The sequence below is a fragment of the Aquarana catesbeiana genome, linkage group LG03 (genome assembly GCF_042186555.1).
Source record: "Aquarana catesbeiana isolate 2022-GZ linkage group LG03, ASM4218655v1, whole genome shotgun sequence".
Classification (NCBI taxonomy): domain Eukaryota; kingdom Metazoa; phylum Chordata; class Amphibia; order Anura; family Ranidae; genus Aquarana; species Aquarana catesbeiana.
Window position 1 is genome coordinate 644,575,412 of NC_133326.1, and position 17,258 is coordinate 644,592,669.

The 17,258-nt window shown below is 49.2% G+C and overlaps 20 non-coding genes and 3 pseudogenes across 20 annotated transcripts; all 23 read right to left on the reverse strand.

The window, feature by feature from the left end:
• Positions 1–414: 414 nt before the first annotated feature.
• Positions 415–487, reverse strand: TRNAK-UUU (transfer RNA lysine (anticodon UUU)). The gene has a single exon. It is a non-coding gene; the product is annotated as a tRNA-Lys (tRNA).
• Positions 488–1,125: 638 nt separating this feature from the next.
• Positions 1,126–1,266, reverse strand: LOC141135242 (U4 spliceosomal RNA). Its single transcript, XR_012243523.1, has one exon. It is a non-coding gene; the product is annotated as a U4 spliceosomal RNA (small nuclear RNA).
• A 566-nt stretch (positions 1,267–1,832) lies between these two features.
• Positions 1,833–1,905, reverse strand: TRNAK-UUU (transfer RNA lysine (anticodon UUU)). The gene has a single exon. It is a non-coding gene; the product is annotated as a tRNA-Lys (tRNA).
• A 638-nt stretch (positions 1,906–2,543) lies between these two features.
• Positions 2,544–2,684, reverse strand: LOC141135016 (U4 spliceosomal RNA). The gene has a single exon (XR_012243323.1). It is a non-coding gene; the product is annotated as a U4 spliceosomal RNA (small nuclear RNA).
• Positions 2,685–3,250: 566 nt separating this feature from the next.
• On the reverse strand, positions 3,251–3,323 carry TRNAK-UUU (transfer RNA lysine (anticodon UUU)). Its single transcript has one exon. It is a non-coding gene; the product is annotated as a tRNA-Lys (tRNA).
• Positions 3,324–3,964: 641 nt separating this feature from the next.
• On the reverse strand, positions 3,965–4,105 carry LOC141135017 (U4 spliceosomal RNA). The gene has a single exon (XR_012243324.1). It is a non-coding gene; the product is annotated as a U4 spliceosomal RNA (small nuclear RNA).
• A 566-nt stretch (positions 4,106–4,671) lies between these two features.
• TRNAK-UUU (transfer RNA lysine (anticodon UUU)) lies at positions 4,672–4,744 on the reverse strand. The gene has a single exon. It is a non-coding gene; the product is annotated as a tRNA-Lys (tRNA).
• Positions 4,745–5,385: 641 nt separating this feature from the next.
• LOC141135243 (U4 spliceosomal RNA) lies at positions 5,386–5,526 on the reverse strand. Its single transcript, XR_012243524.1, has one exon. It is a non-coding gene; the product is annotated as a U4 spliceosomal RNA (small nuclear RNA).
• A 566-nt stretch (positions 5,527–6,092) lies between these two features.
• Positions 6,093–6,165, reverse strand: TRNAK-UUU (transfer RNA lysine (anticodon UUU)). The gene has a single exon. It is a non-coding gene; the product is annotated as a tRNA-Lys (tRNA).
• A 638-nt stretch (positions 6,166–6,803) lies between these two features.
• On the reverse strand, positions 6,804–6,944 carry LOC141135018 (U4 spliceosomal RNA). The gene has a single exon (XR_012243325.1). It is a non-coding gene; the product is annotated as a U4 spliceosomal RNA (small nuclear RNA).
• A 566-nt stretch (positions 6,945–7,510) lies between these two features.
• TRNAK-UUU (transfer RNA lysine (anticodon UUU)) lies at positions 7,511–7,583 on the reverse strand. Its single transcript has one exon. It is a non-coding gene; the product is annotated as a tRNA-Lys (tRNA).
• Positions 7,584–8,224: 641 nt separating this feature from the next.
• Positions 8,225–8,346, reverse strand: LOC141135549 (U4 spliceosomal RNA; annotated as a pseudogene).
• A 1,006-nt stretch (positions 8,347–9,352) lies between these two features.
• LOC141135905 (U2 spliceosomal RNA) lies at positions 9,353–9,485 on the reverse strand (annotated as a pseudogene).
• A 1,174-nt stretch (positions 9,486–10,659) lies between these two features.
• Positions 10,660–10,724, reverse strand: LOC141135320 (U4 spliceosomal RNA; annotated as a pseudogene).
• A 566-nt stretch (positions 10,725–11,290) lies between these two features.
• TRNAK-UUU (transfer RNA lysine (anticodon UUU)) lies at positions 11,291–11,363 on the reverse strand. The gene has a single exon. It is a non-coding gene; the product is annotated as a tRNA-Lys (tRNA).
• Positions 11,364–12,004: 641 nt separating this feature from the next.
• On the reverse strand, positions 12,005–12,145 carry LOC141135019 (U4 spliceosomal RNA). The gene has a single exon (XR_012243326.1). It is a non-coding gene; the product is annotated as a U4 spliceosomal RNA (small nuclear RNA).
• A 566-nt stretch (positions 12,146–12,711) lies between these two features.
• Positions 12,712–12,784, reverse strand: TRNAK-UUU (transfer RNA lysine (anticodon UUU)). The gene has a single exon. It is a non-coding gene; the product is annotated as a tRNA-Lys (tRNA).
• Positions 12,785–13,425: 641 nt separating this feature from the next.
• On the reverse strand, positions 13,426–13,566 carry LOC141135020 (U4 spliceosomal RNA). Its single transcript, XR_012243327.1, has one exon. It is a non-coding gene; the product is annotated as a U4 spliceosomal RNA (small nuclear RNA).
• A 566-nt stretch (positions 13,567–14,132) lies between these two features.
• On the reverse strand, positions 14,133–14,205 carry TRNAK-UUU (transfer RNA lysine (anticodon UUU)). Its single transcript has one exon. It is a non-coding gene; the product is annotated as a tRNA-Lys (tRNA).
• Positions 14,206–14,846: 641 nt separating this feature from the next.
• On the reverse strand, positions 14,847–14,987 carry LOC141135244 (U4 spliceosomal RNA). Its single transcript, XR_012243525.1, has one exon. It is a non-coding gene; the product is annotated as a U4 spliceosomal RNA (small nuclear RNA).
• Positions 14,988–15,553: 566 nt separating this feature from the next.
• TRNAK-UUU (transfer RNA lysine (anticodon UUU)) lies at positions 15,554–15,626 on the reverse strand. Its single transcript has one exon. It is a non-coding gene; the product is annotated as a tRNA-Lys (tRNA).
• Positions 15,627–16,264: 638 nt separating this feature from the next.
• On the reverse strand, positions 16,265–16,405 carry LOC141135021 (U4 spliceosomal RNA). The gene has a single exon (XR_012243328.1). It is a non-coding gene; the product is annotated as a U4 spliceosomal RNA (small nuclear RNA).
• A 566-nt stretch (positions 16,406–16,971) lies between these two features.
• Positions 16,972–17,044, reverse strand: TRNAK-UUU (transfer RNA lysine (anticodon UUU)). Its single transcript has one exon. It is a non-coding gene; the product is annotated as a tRNA-Lys (tRNA).
• Positions 17,045–17,258: the final 214 nt, after the last annotated feature.

Genomic DNA, 17,258 nt, shown 5'->3' on the forward strand with positions numbered 1-17,258 from the left:
CCACTGAATAGTGTTAGCATTTGAAAGAACTAAGGAGAATCTAAAGGGACAGGGCCCTAGATGTCAGATGCGTTTCTCCCACAGCAGTCCTGAAAGGCCACTGGGAGCGTATGTGTTTGAACAGCTATGCTGCTGAGAAAAGACCAAGGTGGAAGGATTTGGGGCCTTTGTTGAAAGTTCGCTAGATAACATGCCTGAACTGGAGCCCAGGTAAGCTGCCATAGACAAGGGTTGTTGGGAAACAGTTGGTCAAGCAATCACCTTCAGCCACCTTTATTTCTGGCAGATTCCAGGAGCCTAGAAAGGGGGAAGTTAGGACATTTCATCTCTCTGAGCCAGTGAGCATTCCCGGCAGATGTGCATAAAGACTGCCCTATTGGCAGCTCAAAGGCCTCATAGGTAAGTGAAAGGCACCGCCCGAACAGGGACTTGAACCCTGGACCCTCAGATTAAAAGTCTGATGCTCTACCGACTGAGCTATCCGGGCTCTCAAAGCCTCTCCATAGCGGTCCAAGCTGCTTGAATCTTGACATGTATGGTGGAAAAAGACCATTCAGCCAAGGGGACCGGGTGCCTGAAAGCACAAGTATTTGGCTTGCCCAGGCTGGCCAATCGTCCTCTCCCATTTAATTTTCTAGGACAGGTTGAAGATAAAAGGGAGAATCTAACCTGCAACCATGCAGATAGGGTCCAGTCCGGTACAGGTGGAGAACGCCTAAAGTTTCTGCCTTAGTTTTACCTACAGTTCAATGCTCTTTGACCGGAAACAAGGGCCTTGCAAAAAGACACCGCCCGAAAGGCTTCCTTAACCCTGGACCAACACGCTTCCAGTATTCTTAATCAGTGACTGGGTTACAAATAAAGACAGTTCACCTTGAGCCTCATGTTGCCAGGTCCAGCAGAAGAAACCCAGGCAAAAAAACGAGGTAGAGTCCACTCTGGATTACAGGCAAGTGAAGAACGAGCGGCGCGTGCCAATCACTGATTGTTCTACCCAGGCTGCGTGATGACACAAAAGCTCTCTATGGTGTCAATGGGCCCGTGACTCACTTTCTCAACTCTAACGCATCTCAGTCTGCATGTAAGAAGCCGTCACTTATCTGCTGTTGAAAACACATTGCTCAGTCTCCTCAGAGACTCTCAAAAATTGCCAGTGCTGACTGTATTTCAAGTCATCGTGGCGGGGTATTGGGAAAAGTTTTCAATTAGCAATAATCACACCTCAGTTGAACCTCATTGGCTATGATACTGCCACTGCGCAAAGCTAACCAAATCAGTGCTTGCCAACATCTGCCCTTCCTTGGAGGAGAAATTGACATTGAGGAGAGACACATAAGTGTCATCCAGTGGGCCGCTGAGCATTCTGGGACTTGGCATGTTAATGAGACAGGGACGATGCCTAAGTGGGCATTGTTTACCAACTGAATAGTGTTAGCATTTGAAAGAACTAAGGAGAATCTAAAGGGACAGGGCCCTAGATGTCAGATGCGTTTCTCCCACAGCAGTCCTGAAAGGCCACTGGGAGCGTATGTGTTTGAACAGCTATGCTGCTGAGAAAAGACCAAGGTGGAAGGATTTGGGGCCTTTGTTGAAAGTTCGCTAGATAACATGCCTGAACTGGAGCCCAGGTAAGCTGCCATAGACAAGGGTTGTTGGGAAACAGTTGGTCAAGCAATCACCTTCAGCCACCTTTATTTCTGGCAGATTCCAGGAGCCTAGAAAGGGGGAAGTTAGGACATTTCATCTCTCTGAGCCAGTGAGCATTCCCGGCAGATGTGCATAAAGACTGCCCTATTGGCAGCTCAAAGGCCTCATAGGTAAGTGAAAGGCACCGCCCGAACAGGGACTTGAACCCTGGACCCTCAGATTAAAAGTCTGATGCTCTACCGACTGAGCTATCCGGGCTCTCAAAGCCTCTCCATAGCGGTCCAAGCTGCTTGAATCTTGACATGTATGGTGGAAAAAGACCATTCAGCCAAGGGGACCGGGTGCCTGAAAGCACAAGTATTTGGCTTGCCCAGGCTGGCCAATCGTCCTCTCCCGTTTAATTTTCTAGGACAGGTTGAAGATAAAAGGGAGAATCTAACCTGCAACCATGCAGATAGGGTCCAGTCCGGTACAGGTGGAGAACGCCTAAAGTTTCTGCCTTAGTTTTACCTACAGTTCAATGCTCTTTGACCGGAAACAAGGGCCTTGCAAAAAGACACCGCCCGAAAGGCTTCCTTAACCCTGGACCAACACGCTTCCAGTATTCTTAATCAGTGACTGGGTTACAAATAAAGACAGTTCACCTTGAGCCTCATGTTGCCAGGTCCAGCAGAAGAAACCCAGGCAAAAAAACGAAGTAGAGTCCACTCTGGATTACAGGCAAATGAAGAACGAGCGGCGCGTGCCAATCACTGATTGTTCTACCCAGGCTGCGTGATGACACAAAAGCTCTCTATGGTGTCAATGGGCCCGTGACTCACTTTCTCAACTCTAACGCATCTCAGTCTGCATGTAAGAAGCCGTCACTTATCTGCTGTTGAAAACACATTGCTCAGTCTCCTCAGAGACTCTCAAAAATTGCCAGTGCTGACTGTATTTCAAGTCATCGTGGCGGGGTATTGGGAAAAGTTTTCAATTAGCAATAATCACGCCTCAGTTGAACCTCATTGGCTATGATACTGCCACTGCGCAAAGCTAACCAAATCAGTGCCTGCCAACATCTGCCCTTCCTTGGAGGAGAAATTGACATTGAGGAGAGACACATAAGTGTCATCCAGTGGGCCGCTGAGCATTCTGGGACTTGGCATGTTAATGAGACAGGGACGATGCCTAAGTGGGCATTGTTTACCCACTGAATAGTGTTAGCATTTGAAAGAACTAAGGAGAATCTAAAGGGACAGGGGCCTAGATGTCAGATGCGTTTCTCCCACAGCAGTCCTGAAAGGCCACTGGGAGCGTATGTGTTTGAACAGCTATGCTGCTGAGAAAAGACCAAGGTGGAAGGATTTGGGGCCTTTGTTGAAAGTTCGCTAGATAACATGCCTGAACTGGACCCCAGGTAAGCTGCCATAGACAAGGGTTGTTGGGAAACAGTTGGTCAAGCAATCACCTTCAGCCACCTTTATTTCTGGCAGATTCCAGGAGCCTAGAAAGGGGGAAGTTAGGACATTTCATCTCTCTGAGCCAGTGAGCATTCCCGGCAGATGTGCATAAAGACTGCCCTATTGGCAGCTCAAAGGCCTCATAGGTAAGTGAAAGGCACCGCCCGAACAGGGACTTGAACCCTGGACCCTCAGATTAAAAGTCTGATGCTCTACCGACTGAGCTATCCGGGCTCTCAAAGCTCCTCCTCCATAGCGGTCCAAGCTGCTTGAATCTTGACATGTATGGTGGAAAAAGACCATTCAGCCAAGGGGACCGGGTGCCTGAAAGCACAAGTATTTGGCTTGCCCAGGCTGGCCAATCGTCCTCTCCCGTTTAATTTTCTAGGACAGGTTGAAGATAAAAGGGAGAATCTAACCTGCAACCATGCAGATAGGGTCCAGTCCGGTACAGGTGGAGAACGCCTAAAGTTTCTGCCTTAGTTTTACCTACAGTTCAATGCTCTTTGACCGGAAACAAGGGCTTTGCAAAAAGACACCGCCCGAAAGGCTTCCTTAACCCTGGACCAACACGCTTCCAGTATTCTTAATCAGTGACTGGGTTACAAATAAAGACAGTTCACCTTGAGCCTCATGTTGCCAGGTCCAGCAGAAGAAACCCAGGCAAAAAAACGAGGTAGAGTCCACTCTGGATTACAGGCAAGTGAAGAACGAGCGGCGCGTGCCAATCACTGATTGTTCTACCCAGGCTGCGTGATGACACAAAAGCTCTCTATGGTGTCAATGGGCCCGTGACTCACTTTCTCAACTCTAACGCATCTCAGTCTGCATGTAAGAAGCCGTCACTTATCTGCTGTTGAAAACACATTGCTCAGTCTCCTCAGAGACTCTCAAAAATTGCCAGTGCTGACTGTATTTCAAGTCATCGTGGCGGGGTATTGGGAAAAGTTTTCAATTAGCAATAATCACGCCTCAGTTGAACCTCATTGGCTATGATACTGCCACTGCGCAAAGCTAACCAAATCAGTGCCTGCCAACATCTGCCCTTCCTTGGAGGAGAAATTGACATTGAGGAGAGACACATAAGTGTCATCCAGTGGGCCGCTGAGCATTCTGGGACTTGGCATGTTAATGAGACAGGGACGATGCCTAAGTGGGCATTGTTTACCCACTGAATAGTGTTAGCATTTGAAAGAACTAAGGAGAATCTAAAGGGACAGGGCCCTAGATGTCAGATGCGTTTCTCCCACAGCAGTCCTGAAAGGCCACTGGGAGCGTATGTGTTTGAACAGCTATGCTGCTGAGAAAAGACCAAGGTGGAAGGATTTGGGGCCTTTGTTGAAAGTTCGCTAGATAACATGCCTGAACTGGAGCCCAGGTAAGCTGCCATAGACAAGGGTTGTTGGGAAACAGTTGGTCAAGCAATCACCTTCAGCCACCTTTATTTCTGGCAGATTCCAGGAGCCTAGAAAGGGGGAAGTTAGGACATTTCATCTCTCTGAGCCAGTGAGCATTCCCGGCAGATGTGCATAAAGACTGCCCTATTGGCAGCTCAAAGGCCTCATAGGTAAGTGAAAGGCACCGCCCGAACAGGGACTTGAACCCTGGACCCTCAGATTAAAAGTCTGATGCTCTACCGACTGAGCTATCCGGGCTCTCAAAGCTCCTCCTCCATAGTGGTCCAAGCTGCTTGAATCTTGACATGTATGGTGGAAAAAGACCATTCAGCCAAGGGGACCGGGTGCCTGAAAGCACAAGTATTTGGCTTGCCCAGGCTGGCCAATCGTCCTCTCCCGTTTAATTTTCTAGGACAGGTTGAAGATAAAAGGGAGAATCTAACCTGCAACCATGCAGATAGGGTCCAGTCCGGTACAGGTGGAGAACGCCTAAAGTTTCTGCCTTAGTTTTACCTACAGTTCAATGCTCTTTGACCGGAAACAAGGGCCTTGCAAAAAGACACCGCCCGAAAGGCTTCCTTAACCCTGGACCAACACGCTTCCAGTATTCTTAATCAGTGACTGGGTTACAAATAAAGACAGTTCACCTTGAGCCTCATGTTGCCAGGTCCAGCAGAAGAAACCCAGGCAAAAAAACGAGGTAGAGTCCACTCTGGATTACAGGCAAGTGAAGAACGAGCGGCGCGTGCCAATCACTGATTGTTCTACCCAGGCTGCGTGATGACACAAAAGCTCTCTATGGTGTCAATGGGCCCGTGACTCACTTTCTCAACTCTAACGCATCTCAGTCTGCATGTAAGAAGCCGTCACTTATCTGCTGTTGAAAACACATTGCTCAGTCTCCTCAGAGACTCTCAAAAATTGCCAGTGCTGACTGTATTTCAAGTCATCGTGGCGGGGTATTGGGAAAAGTTTTCAATTAGCAATAATCACACCTCAGTTGAACCTCATTGGCTATGATACTGCCACTGCGCAAAGCTAACCAAATCAGTGCTTGCCAACATCTGCCCTTCCTTGGAGGAGAAATTGACATTGAGGAGAGACACATAAGTGTCATCCAGTGGGCCGCTGAGCATTCTGGGACTTGGCATGTTAATGAGACAGGGACGATGCCTAAGTGGGCATTGTTTACCCACTGAATAGTGTTAGCATTTGAAAGAACTAAGGAGAATCTAAAGGGACAGGGCCCTAGATGTCAGATGCGTTTCTCCCACAGCAGTCCTGAAAGGCCACTGGGAGCGTATGTGTTTGAACAGCTATGCTGCTGAGAAAAGACCAAGGTGGAAGGATTTGGGGCCTTTGTTGAAAGTTCGCTAGATAACATGCCTGAACTGGAGCCCAGGTAAGCTGCCATAGACAAGGGTTGTTGGGAAACAGTTGGTCAAGCAATCACCTTCAGCCACCTTTATTTCTGGCAGATTCCAGGAGCCTAGAAAGGGGGAAGTTAGGACATTTCATCTCTCTGAGCCAGTGAGCATTCCCGGCAGATGTGCATAAAGACTGCCCTATTGGCAGCTCAAAGGCCTCATAGGTAAGTGAAAGGCACCGCCCGAACAGGGACTTGAACCCTGGACCCTCAGATTAAAAGTCTGATGCTCTACCGACTGAGCTATCCGGGCTCTCAAAGCCTCTCCATAGCGGTCCAAGCTGCTTGAATCTTGACATGTATGGTGGAAAAAGACCATTCAGCCAAGGGGACCGGGTGCCTGAAAGCACAAGTATTTGGCTTGCCCAGGCTGGCCAATCGTCCTCTCCCGTTTAATTTTCTAGGACAGGTTGAAGATAAAAGGGAGAATCTAACCTGCAACCATGCAGATAGGGTCCAGTCCGGTACAGGTGGAGAACGCCTAAAGTTTCTGCCTTAGTTTTACCTACAGTTCAATGCTCTTTGACCGGAAACAAGGGCCTTGCAAAAAGACACCGCCCGAAAGGCTTCCTTAACCCTGGACCAACACGCTTCCAGTATTCTTAATCAGTGACTGGGTTACAAATAAAGACAGTTCACCTTGAGCCTCATGTTGCCAGGTCCAGCAGAAGAAACCCAGGCAAAAAAACGAGGTAGAGTCCACTCTGGATTACAGGCAAATGAAGAACGAGTGGCGCGTGCCAATCACTGATTGTTCTACCCAGGCTGCGTGATGACACAAAAGCTCTCTATGGTGTCAATGGGCCCGTGACTCACTTTCTCAACTTTAACGCATCTCAGTCTGCATGTAAGAAGCCGTCACTTATCTGCTGTTGAAAACACATTGCTCAGTCTCCTCAGAGACTCTCAAAAATTGCCAGTGCTGACTGTATTTCAAGTCATCGTGGCGGGGTATTGGGAAAAGTTTTCAATTAGCAATAATCACGCCTCAGTTGAACCTCATTGGCTATGATACTGCCACTGCGCAAAGCTAACCAAATCAGTGCCTGCCAACATCTGCCCTTCCTTGGAGGAGAAATTGACATTGAGGAGAGACACATAAGTGTCATCCAGTGGGCCGCTGAGCATTCTGGGACTTGGCATGTTAATGAGACAGGGACGATGCCTAAGTGGGCATTGTTTACCCACTGAATAGTGTTAGCATTTGAAAGAACTAAGGAGAATCTAAAGGGACAGGGGCCTAGATGTCAGATGCGTTTCTCCCACAGCAGTCCTGAAAGGCCACTGGGAGCGTATGTGTTTGAACAGCTATGCTGCTGAGAAAAGACCAAGGTGGAAGGATTTGGGGCCTTTGTTGAAATTTCGCTAGATAACATGCCTGAACTGGAGCCCAGGTAAGCTGCCATAGACAAGGGTTGTTGGGAAACAGTTGGTCAAGCAATCACCTTCAGCCACCTTTATTTCTGGCAGATTCCAGGAGCCTAGAAAGGGGGAAGTTAGGACATTTCATCTCTCTGAGCCAGTGAGCATTCCCGGCAGATGTGCATAAAGACTGCCCTATTGGCAGCTCAAAGGCCTCATAGGTAAGTGAAAGGCACCGCCCGAACAGGGACTTGAACCCTGGACCCTCAGATTAAAAGTCTGATGCTCTACCGACTGAGCTATCCGGGCTCTCAAAGCTCCTCCTCCATAGCGGTCCAAGCTGCTTGAATCTTGACATGTATGGTGGAAAAAGACCATTCAGCCAAGGGGACCGGGTGCCTGAAAGCACAAGTATTTGGCTTGCCCAGGCTGGCCAATCGTCCTCTCCCGTTTAATTTTCTAGGACAGGTTGAAGATAAAAGGGAGAATCTAACCTGCAACCATGCAGATAGGGTCCAGTCCGGTACAGGTGGAGAACGCCTAAAGTTTCTGCCTTAGTTTTACCTACAGTTCAATGCTCTTTGACCGGAAACAAGGGCTTTGCAAAAAGACACCGCCCGAAAGGCTTCCTTAACCCTGGACCAACACGCTTCCAGTATTCTTAATCAGTGACTGGGTTACAAATAAAGACAGTTCACCTTGAGCCTCATGTTGCCAGGTCCAGCAGAAGAAACCCAGGCAAAAAAACGAGGTAGAGTCCACTCTGGATTACAGGCAAGTGAAGAACGAGCGGCGCGTGCCAATCACTGATTGTTCTACCCAGGCTGCGTGATGACACAAAAGCTCTCTATGGTGTCAATGGGCCCGTGACTCACTTTCTCAACTCTAACGCATCTCAGTCTGCATGTAAGAAGCCGTCACTTATCTGCTGTTGAAAACACATTGCTCAGTCTCCTCAGAGACTCTCAAAAATTGCCAGTGCTGACTGTATTTCAAGTCATCGTGGCGGGGTATTGGGAAAAGTTTTCAATTAGCAATAATCACTCTATCGAAAAGCCAGTGGCGTGCAAAACACACCTCAAAAACTTCCACCCGGTGCCAAAAAAAAGTGCCCACACATAGAGAGTGAAACACAAAAACGTGCAACGGGTGTACAGAGTCCTCCACTAGGGAAGGACCTTACCCTGATCCCCCGGGGCGTTAGGCTCCAGACAGGGACTGAGGTACTCAGACAAAGGGGTCCATCCGGCCGAAACCAGGCGGACCCCCACAACTGGAAGGACTGCCGAAGCAGACCAACCCAAGTACAGTGGGGCTCTCCCGAAGAGAGACCCCTCAAAGGAGAGGGCGAACCAAGCCAAAAGGCCTATGTCCACCCCCTCCCAAGACTTTCAGAGTAGGCCCGAGGACCCACACCCTACTCGCCACACAGTGACAAAACGTGTATACAAAGACAACCAAAAAAAAGACAAAAAGGTGACAAACAGGGGTAAAAGAAAGAGTGGGGAAGATGGTGAGATGGGAGAGTGAAAGTGGCCATTGTGCTATACAATGGCCAGCCCTCCGGCCAGGCATAAAAATTTCCCCTGGTCCTGGCCAAAAGGCCCGGCCCAAGAGGCAGGTGCGAAAAACGTGTGTTGTGGTGAAGTGACCATGGTGCCATAAAATCAAGTGCTTTCACACCGTGACTATATGGCACCCCTGAACTGCCACTTCAGGGGCACATTCACCACTGGCTTTTCGAAAAAGCCCTGACCACCCAGCCCAGACCACAGCAGACCCCACCACAGACAGGAAGGATATGGAGATCAGGAAGCCGGAAAGAGCCCTTTACCATCAGGCTCTGCCGTCGCTCCCATCACTCCTCCTAATTACATTCGGGAAGTACTTGCCACTCCCTCCCCCCCTTGCAAGGCAGGAGTAAGCGTTCTCTCCCAAATAACTGTCTGGAGCTAGATCCACCCCAATCCAGGCCAGAAGGCCAGGGTCCCGACCCTCTGGTTCAGACCCCGTGATTCTCCATCCCCATCAGAAGGCTTCCCTTTCGGCTACAAACCGCTCCAGGTCACCTTCACTCCAGCAGGTTTTGCATAGCAACCGCAATCCCATCTCTATTTCGCCATAGATCAGGGACGGAAGCAAGCGCCACCTCCTGGAAACTGATAAGAATAGATACTACACTTGATCTTCGCCAAAAGGCCGAGAAGCAATTAGCAATAATCACTCTATCGAAAAGCCAGTGGCGTGCAAAACACACCTCAAAAACTTCCACCCGGTGCCAAAAAAAAGTGCCCACACATAGAGAGTGAAACACAAAAACGTGCAACGGGTGTACAGAGTCCTCCACTAGGGAAGGACCTTACCCTGATCCCCCGGGGCGTTAGGCTCCAGACAGGGACTGAGGTACTCAGACAAAGGGTCCATCCGGCCGAAACCAGGCGGACCCCCACAACTGGAAGGACTGCCGAAGCAGACCAACCCAAGTACAGTGGGGCTCTCCCGAAGAGAGACCCCTCAAAGGAGAGGGCGAACCAAGCCAAAAGGCCTATGTCCACCCCCTCCCAAGACTTTCAGAGTAGGCCCGAGGACCCACACCCTACTCGCCACACAGTGACAAAACGTGTATACAAAGACAACCAAAAAAAAGACAAAAAGGTGACAAACAGGGGTAAAAGAAAGAGTGGGGAAGATAGTGAGATGGGAGAGTGAAAGTGGCCATTGTGCTATCCAATGGCCGGCCCTCCGGCCAGGCATAAAAATTTCCCCTGGTCCTGGCCAAAAGGCCCGGCCCAAGAGGCAGGTGCGAAAAACGTGTGTTGTGGTGAAGTGACCATGGTGCCATAAAATCAAGTGCTTTCACACCGTGACCATACGGCACCCCTGAACTGCCACTTCAGGGGCACATTCACCACTGGCTTTTCGAAAAAGCCCTGACCACCCAGCCCAGACCACAGCAGACCCCACCACAGACAGGAAGGATATGGAGATCAGGAAGCCGGAAAGAGCCCTTTACCATCAGGCTCTGCCGTCGCTCCCATCACTCCTCCTAATTACATTCGGGAAGTACTTGCCACTCCCTCCCCCCCTTGCAAGGCAGGAGTAAGCGTTCTCTCCCAAATAACTATCTGGAGCTAGATCCGCCCCAATCCAGGCCAGAAGGCCAGGGTCCCGACCCTCTGGTTCAGACCCCGTGGTTCTCCATCCCCATCAGAAGGCTTCCCTTTCGGCTACAAACCGCTCCAGGTCACCTTCACTCCAGCAGGTTTTGCATAGCAACCGCAATCCCATCTCTATTTCGCCATAGATCAGGGACGGAAGCAAGCGCCACCTCCTGGAAACTGATAAGAATAGATACTACACTTGATCTTCGCCAAAAGGCCGAGAAGCAATTAGCAATAATCACGCCTCAGTTGAACCTCATTGGCTATGATACTGCCACTGCGCAAAGCTAACCAAATCAGTGCCTGCCAACATCTGCCCTTCCTTGGAGGAGAAATTGACATTGAGGAGAGACACATAAGTGTCATCCAGTGGGCCGCTGAGCATTCTGGGACTTGGCATGTTAATGAGACAGGGACGATGCCTAAGTGGGCATTGTTTACCCACTGAATAGTGTTAGCATTTGAAAGAACTAAGGAGAATCTAAAGGGACAGGGCCCTAGATGTCAGATGCGTTTCTCCCACAGCAGTCCTGAAAGGCCACTGGGAGCGTATGTGTTTGAACAGCTATGCTGCTGAGAAAAGACCAAGGTGGAAGGATTTGGGGCCTTTGTTGAAAGTTCGCTAGATAACATGCCTGAACTGGAGCCCAGGTAAGCTGCCATAGACAAGGGTTGTTGGGAAACAGTTGGTCAAGCAATCACCTTCAGCCACCTTTATTTCTGGCAGATTCCAGGAGCCTAGAAAGGGGGAAGTTAGGACATTTCATCTCTCTGAGCCAGTGAGCATTCCCGGCAGATGTGCATAAAGACTGCCCTATTGGCAGCTCAAAGGCCTCATAGGTAAGTGAAAGGCACCGCCCGAACAGGGACTTGAACCCTGGACCCTCAGATTAAAAGTCTGATGCTCTACCGACTGAGCTATCCGGGCTCTCAAAGCTCCTCCTCCATAGTGGTCCAAGCTGCTTGAATCTTGACATGTATGGTGGAAAAAGACCATTCAGCCAAGGGGACCGGGTGCCTGAAAGCACAAGTATTTGGCTTGCCCAGGCTGGCCAATCGTCCTCTCCCGTTTAATTTTCTAGGACAGGTTGAAGATAAAAGGGAGAATCTAACCTGCAACCATGCAGATAGGGTCCAGTCCGGTACAGGTGGAGAACGCCTAAAGTTTCTGCCTTAGTTTTACCTACAGTTCAATGCTCTTTGACCGGAAACAAGGGCCTTGCAAAAAGACACCGCCCGAAAGGCTTCCTTAACCCTGGACCAACACGCTTCCAGTATTCTTAATCAGTGACTGGGTTACAAATAAAGACAGTTCACCTTGAGCCTCATGTTGCCAGGTCCAGCAGAAGAAACCCAGGCAAAAAAACGAGGTAGAGTCCACTCTGGATTACAGGCAAATGAAGAACGAGCGGCGCGTGCCAATCACTGATTGTTCTACCCAGGCTGCGTGATGACACAAAAGCTCTCTATGGTGTCAATGGGCCCGTGACTCACTTTCTCAACTCTAACGCATCTCAGTCTGCATGTAAGAAGCCGTCACTTATCTGCTGTTGAAAACACATTGCTCAGTCTCCTCAGAGACTCTCAAAAATTGCCAGTGCTGACTGTATTTCAAGTCATCGTGGCGGGGTATTGGGAAAAGTTTTCAATTAGCAATAATCACGCCTCAGTTGAACCTCATTGGCTATGATACTGCCACTGCGCAAAGCTAACCAAATCAGTGCCTGCCAACATCTGCCCTTCCTTGGAGGAGAAATTGACATTGAGGAGAGACACATAAGTGTCATCCAGTGGGCCGCTGAGCATTCTGGGACTTGGCATGTTAATGAGACAGGGACGATGCCTAAGTGGGCATTGTTTACCCACTGAATAGTGTTAGCATTTGAAAGAACTAAGGAGAATCTAAAGGGACAGGGGCCTAGATGTCAGATGCGTTTCTCCCACAGCAGTCCTGAAAGGCCACTGGGAGCGTATGTGTTTGAACAGCTATGCTGCTGAGAAAAGACCAAGGTGGAAGGATTTGGGGCCTTTGTTGAAATTTCGCTAGATAACATGCCTGAACTGGAGCCCAGGTAAGCTGCCATAGACAAGGGTTGTTGGGAAACAGTTGGTCAAGCAATCACCTTCAGCCACCTTTATTTCTGGCAGATTCCAGGAGCCTAGAAAGGGGGAAGTTAGGACATTTCATCTCTCTGAGCCAGTGAGCATTCCCGGCAGATGTGCATAAAGACTGCCCTATTGGCAGCTCAAAGGCCTCATAGGTAAGTGAAAGGCACCGCCCGAACAGGGACTTGAACCCTGGACCCTCAGATTAAAAGTCTGATGCTCTACCGACTGAGCTATCCGGGCTCTCAAAGCTCCTCCTCCATAGCGGTCCAAGCTGCTTGAATCTTGACATGTATGGTGGAAAAAGACCATTCAGCCAAGGGGACCGGGTGCCTGAAAGCACAAGTATTTGGCTTGCCCAGGCTGGCCAATCGTCCTCTCCCGTTTAATTTTCTAGGACAGGTTGAAGATAAAAGGGAGAATCTAACCTGCAACCATGCAGATAGGGTCCAGTCCGGTACAGGTGGAGAACGCCTAAAGTTTCTGCCTTAGTTTTACCTACAGTTCAATGCTCTTTGACCGGAAACAAGGGCTTTGCAAAAAGACACCGCCCGAAAGGCTTCCTTAACCATGGACCAACACGCTTCCAGTATTCTTAATCAGTGACTGGGTTACAAATAAAGACAGTTCACCTTGAGCCTCATGTTGCCAGGTCCAGCAGAAGAAACCCAGGCAAAAAAACGAGGTAGAGTCCACTCTGGATTACAGGCAAGTGAAGAACGAGCGGCGCGTGCCAATCACTGATTGTTCTACCCAGGCTGCGTGATGACACAAAAGCTCTCTATGGTGTCAATGGGCCCGTGACTCACTTTCTCAACTCTAACGCATCTCAGTCTGCATGTAAGAAGCCGTCACTTATCTGCTGTTGAAAACACATTGCTCAGTCTCCTCAGAGACTCTCAAAAATTGCCAGTGCTGACTGTATTTCAAGTCATCGTGGCGGGGTATTGGGAAAAGTTTTCAATTAGCAATAATCACGCCTCAGTTGAACCTCATTGGCTATGATACTGCCACTGCGCAAAGCTAACCAAATCAGTGCCTGCCAACATCTGCCCTTCCTTGGAGGAGAAATTGACATTGAGGAGAGACACATAAGTGTCATCCAGTGGGCCGCTGAGCATTCTGGGACTTGGCATGTTAATGAGACAGGGACGATGCCTAAGTGGGCATTGTTTACCCACTGAATAGTGTTAGCATTTGAAAGAACTAAGGAGAATCTAAAGGGACAGGGCCCTAGATGTCAGATGCGTTTCTCCCACAGCAGTCCTGAAAGGCCACTGGGAGCGTATGTGTTTGAACAGCTATGCTGCTGAGAAAAGACCAAGGTGGAAGGATTTGGGGCCTTTGTTGAAAGTTCGCTAGATAACATGCCTGAACTGGAGCCCAGGTAAGCTGCCATAGACAAGGGTTGTTGGGAAACAGTTGGTCAAGCAATCACCTTCAGCCACCTTTATTTCTGGCAGATTCCAGGAGCCTAGAAAGGGGGAAGTTAGGACATTTCATCTCTCTGAGCCAGTGAGCATTCCCGGCAGATGTGCATAAAGACTGCCCTATTGGCAGCTCAAAGGCCTCATAGGTAAGTGAAAGGCACCGCCCGAACAGGGACTTGAACCCTGGACCCTCAGATTAAAAGTCTGATGCTCTACCGACTGAGCTATCCGGGCTCTCAAAGCTCCTCCTCCATAGTGGTCCAAGCTGCTTGAATCTTGACATGTATGGTGGAAAAAGACCATTCAGCCAAGGGGACCGGGTGCCTGAAAGCACAAGTATTTGGCTTGCCCAGGCTGGCCAATCGTCCTCTCCCGTTTAATTTTCTAGGACAGGTTGAAGATAAAAGGGAGAATCTAACCTGCAACCATGCAGATAGGGTCCAGTCCGGTACAGGTGGAGAACGCCTAAAGTTTCTGCCTTAGTTTTACCTACAGTTCAATGCTCTTTGACCGGAAACAAGGGCCTTGCAAAAAGACACCGCCCGAAAGGCTTCCTTAACCCTGGACCAACACGCTTCCAGTATTCTTAATCAGTGACTGGGTTACAAATAAAGACAGTTCACCTTGAGCCTCATGTTGCCAGGTCCAGCAGAAGAAACCCAGGCAAAAAAACGAGGTAGAGTCCACTCTGGATTACAGGCAAATGAAGAACGAGTGGCGCGTGCCAATCACTGATTGTTCTACCCAGGCTGCGTGATGACACAAAAGCTCTCTATGGTGTCAATGGGCCCGTGACTCACTTTCTCAACTTTAACGCATCTCAGTCTGCATGTAAGAAGCCGTCACTTATCTGCTGTTGAAAACACATTGCTCAGTCTCCTCAGAGACTCTCAAAAATTGCCAGTGCTGACTGTATTTCAAGTCATCGTGGCGGGGTATTGGGAAAAGTTTTCAATTAGCAATAATCACACCTCAGTTGAACCTCATTGGCTATGATACTGCCACTGCGCAAAGCTAACCAAATCAGTGCTTGCCAACATCTGCCCTTCCTTGGAGGAGAAATTGACATTGAGGAGAGACACATAAGTGTCATCCAGTGGGCCGCTGAGCATTCTGGGACTTGGCATGTTAATGAGACAGGGACGATGCCTAAGTGGGCATTGTTTACCCACTGAATAGTGTTAGCATTTGAAAGAACTAAGGAGAATCTAAAGGGACAGGGCCCTAGATGTCAGATGCGTTTCTCCCACAGCAGTCCTGAAAGGCCACTGGGAGCGTATGTGTTTGAACAGCTATGCTGCTGAGAAAAGACCAAGGTGGAAGGATTTGGGGCCTTTGTTGAAAGTTCGCTAGATAACATGCCTGAACTGGAGCCCAGGTAAGCTGCCATAGACAAGGGTTGTTGGGAAACAGTTGGTCAAGCAATCACCTTCAGCCACCTTTATTTCTGGCAGATTCCAGGAGCCTAGAAAGGGGGAAGTTAGGACATTTCATCTCTCTGAGCCAGTGAGCATTCCCGGCAGATGTGCATAAAGACTGCCCTATTGGCAGCTCAAAGGCCTCATAGGTAAGTGAAAGGCACCGCCCGAACAGGGACTTGAACCCTGGACCCTCAGATTAAAAGTCTGATGCTCTACCGACTGAGCTATCCGGGCTCTCAAAGCCTCTCCATAGCGGTCCAAGCTGCTTGAATCTTGACATGTATGGTGGAAAAAGACCATTCAGCCAAGGGGACCGGGTGCCTGAAAGCACAAGTATTTGGCTTGCCCAGGCTGGCCAATCGTCCTCTCCCGTTTAATTTTCTAGGACAGGTTGAAGATAAAAGGGAGAATCTAACCTGCAACCATGCAGATAGGGTCCAGTCCGGTACAGGTGGAGAACGCCTAAAGTTTCTGCCTTAGTTTTACCTACAGTTCAATGCTCTTTGACCGGAAACAAGGGCCTTGCAAAAAGACACCGCCCGAAAGGCTTCCTTAACCCTGGACCAACACGCTTCCAGTATTCTTAATCAGTGACTGGGTTACAAATAAAGACAGTTCACCTTGAGCCTCATGTTGCCAGGTCCAGCAGAAGAAACCCAGGCAAAAAAACGAGGTAGAGTCCACTCTGGATTACAGGCAAATGAAGAACGAGTGGCGCGTGCCAATCACTGATTGTTCTACCCAGGCTGCGTGATGACACAAAAGCTCTCTATGGTGTCAATGGGCCCGTGACTCACTTTCTCAACTTTAACGCATCTCAGTCTGCATGTAAGAAGCCGTCACTTATCTGCTGTTGAAAACACATTGCTCAGTCTCCTCAGAGACTCTCAAAAATTGCCAGTGCTGACTGTATTTCAAGTCATCGTGGCGGGGTATTGGGAAAAGTTTTCAATTAGCAATAATCACGCCTCAGTTGAACCTCATTGGCTATGATACTGCCACTGCGCAAAGCTAACCAAATCAGTGCCTGCCAACATCTGCCCTTCCTTGGAGGAGAAATTGACATTGAGGAGAGACACATAAGTGTCATCCAGTGGGCCGCTGAGCATTCTGGGACTTGGCATGTTAATGAGACAGGGACGATGCCTAAGTGGGCATTGTTTACCCACTGAATAGTGTTAGCATTTGAAAGAACTAAGGAGAATCTAAAGGGACAGGGGCCTAGATGTCAGATGCGTTTCTCCCACAGCAGTCCTGAAAGGCCACTGGGAGCGTATGTGTTTGAACAGCTATGCTGCTGAGAAAAGACCAAGGTGGAAGGATTTGGGGCCTTTGTTGAAATTTCGCTAGATAACATGCCTGAACTGGAGCCCAGGTAAGCTGCCATAGACAAGGGTTGTTGGGAAACAGTTGGTCAAGCAATCACCTTCAGCCACCTTTATTTCTGGCAGATTCCAGGAGCCTAGAAAGGGGGAAGTTAGGACATTTCATCTCTCTGAGCCAGTGAGCATTCCCGGCAGATGTGCATAAAGACTGCCCTATTGGCAGCTCAAAGGCCTCATAGGTAAGTGAAAGGCACCGCCCGAACAGGGACTTGAACCCTGGACCCTCAGATTAAAAGTCTGATGCTCTACCGACTGAGCTATCCGGGCTCTCAAAGCTCCTCCTCCATAGCGGTCCAAGCTGCTTGAATCTTGACATGTATGGTGGAAAAAGACCATTCAGCCAAGGGGACCGGGTGCCTGAAAGCACAAGTATTTGGCTTGCCCAGGCTGGCCAATCGTCCTCTCCCGTTTAATTTTCTAGGACAGGTTGAAGATAAAAGGGAGAATCTAACCTGCAACCATGCAGATAGGGTCCAGTCCG